This window comes from Halictus rubicundus, unplaced genomic scaffold (genome assembly GCF_050948215.1).
Source record: "Halictus rubicundus isolate RS-2024b unplaced genomic scaffold, iyHalRubi1_principal scaffold0505, whole genome shotgun sequence".
Lineage (NCBI taxonomy): Eukaryota > Metazoa > Arthropoda > Insecta > Hymenoptera > Halictidae > Halictus > Halictus rubicundus.
In genome coordinates this window covers 40,001-42,500 of record NW_027489046.1, presented here as the reverse complement: position 1 = coordinate 42,500, position 2,500 = coordinate 40,001, and the positions used below count along the sequence as shown (strand labels likewise).

At 52.7% G+C, this 2,500-nt stretch overlaps 1 pseudogene; it reads right to left on the bottom strand.

The window, feature by feature from the left end:
• Nucleotides 1-2,500, bottom strand: part of LOC143364389 (large subunit ribosomal RNA) — a 7,449-nt pseudogene that overhangs the window by 3,154 nt on the left and 1,795 nt on the right.

Genomic DNA, 2,500 nt, shown 5'->3' with positions numbered 1-2,500 from the left:
ACGCCATGAACATAGGCTTGAAATTTTGCCGGTGGTATCTTAATAGCATGTCCAGCTCAAAGATATTCTTGGAACATCCATCAATAGGCATAAAGGCTCGCTGCCTCTCGTCTAGGACTACCAGCCTACCAAGGCGCCTCGCCAACACTTTGTGGAAGGTCCTCGTTAACACCGAGGAAACCGTGATCGGCCTGAAATCCCCTGGCTCTTTCGCGTCGTCCTTCTTCGGAATCAGGGTGGTCCTTGATTCCAGAAGGTGCTGCGGTAGTTTACCACATATGAGGAACAGATTTAGTATCCTCAGCAGTATCCCTAGTGGTATTGCTTTTACTTCACGAGCCGTTAAGCCATCTGGGCCCGGAGAGGTGGTCATTTCCGGGTAGGATTCCCGCAGCTCTCTCGCTTCGATCGGCTCCCATGCCAGTACTTCGTCGGCTTTTTGTCCGGTTCCAGGTGACGACTTGTTCTCACTTGTCATAACGGTGCACCAGAAAGAAGTCATTGACTCCATGTCTGGTACTTTGGCACCGTTCTTATTGTCCAAGATCACGTTGAGACATTTGCAAGGATTTTTCTTCCAGGCGCGCTGTGTCCGTGCATAATCGGCTCGTCGCTCTTGCCTTCTGGTAGGGCGTTTACCAGGCCTATCTTTTTGCCTCACTTGTCTCTGTTTTTCCGCGGGCAAAGGAAATACCTGTAGGAGGTAAATCTTCAGTTCTTCGAATATCCTGTCTACTGTCCATCTCTGAATATTTCCGCATATATCATTCAGGTGTTCTGCGCGGTAATCTATGCCCTTTATTGGCTTGAGTGTGCCAAAGTAATTCGCTACCTTCTGCACCAAGCCGATGTCTTCATCATTAGAGTCCGTCAACGGTGTTGGCGACGGATCGATACCCTGTGTTTCCATTCTCATCTCTTGTATGAGTTCTAGCACTCTGCTCTTATGCCTTGCACTCTTTCTTTGGCCTTTGATGGCCTCCAGGGAGCGACTTGGGAACAGGGGTAGAAGGGCTTGGTTCATGAAGCGTTCTTTCCCCTCAAGCGTGATACGCGCTTCCTGCCGTGCCAAGAGCGCTGCTTCCTCGGTGGTCCAAGGAGCCTTCTTACTTGGGTGTGTCTCAAGTTGCTTCTCATCATACCACTCTTTGTGCATCCGTTGTTGGTGTACACCTCTCCCTCTGGCGCTAGGGAATGTCCTCTCGCATCCTGGTGCCCCACACTTAAAGATCTCATTAACGGAATTGGATTCGACCACTTCGTCCCCGGTCTGTGAAGTTGGGCCCAGCGAGCCTGAGGGCTCACCGGCTAAATTGTATGTGTTCATCCGAGGCAATTTATTATTCTTTGGGCCAACTTAAAAACGGTCGAGAGGGCTGGCAACCCCCAGGACCGTGTGTCGCAGAGGCGGTACTTAGCTATCTCCCGAAGGAGACATTGCCCGGCGGGAGCCAACTTGGAGGCGACCGCTTACTTAACTATGACAGATTCCGAAGAATCGCTCTTAAAGGCTGGTCTCGGATACTAGTACCGGCGAACCGGCCCGACACCTCAAACGACCGCCTTAAGAGAGTCATAGTTACTCCCGCCGTTTACCCGCGCTTTTTTGAATTTCTTCACGTTGACATTCAGAGCACTGGGCAGAAATCACATTGCGTCAACACCCGTGGGGGCCATCGCAATGCTTTGTTTTAATTAGACAGTCGGATTCCCCTAGTCCGTGCCAGTTCTGAGCTGAGCGTTGAATGGCGGCCGAAGAGGACGACCGTTCAAGACGGAAGCCTCGCAGCAAGGAAGATCCGCGGGAGGCCAAGGCACGGGACCGAGCTCGGATTCGCAATAATGTGTTCACCTCGCCCAGGCCCGGCACGTCAGCCAGACCCGCTTCCCGACCAAGCCCGACACGCCCCGCTCCTCAGAGCCAATCCTTATTCCGAAGTTACGGATCCAATTTGCCGACTTCCCTTACCTACATTAATCTATCGACTAGAGGCTCTTTACCTTGGAGACCTGCTGCGGATATGGGTACGAACCGGCGCGACACCTCCACGTGGCCCTCTCCTGGATTTTCAAGGTCCGAGGGGAAGATCCGGACACCGCCGCAACTGCGGTGCTCTTCGCGTTCCAAACCCTATCTCCCTGCTAGAGGTTTCCAGGGAACTCGAACGCTTATACAGAAAAGAAAACTCTCCCCGGATCTCCCGACGGCGTCTCCAGGTCATTTTGGGTTACCCCGACGAACACTCTTACGAGGGCCCGAATGGTATGCGGTTCCGCTGCCGGGTTCCGGAATAGAAACCGGATTCCCTTTCGCCCGATGGGTGTGTGTTTTGTGTTTGTACATTTGCTCTTAGGACACCTCATCTACATAGGATTTCTCTTAGGGCTTAGGATCGACTGACTCGTGTGCAACGGCTGTTCACACGAAACCCTTCTCCACGTCAGTCCTCCAGGGCCTCGCTGGAGTATTTGCTACTACCACCAAGATCTGCACCGACGG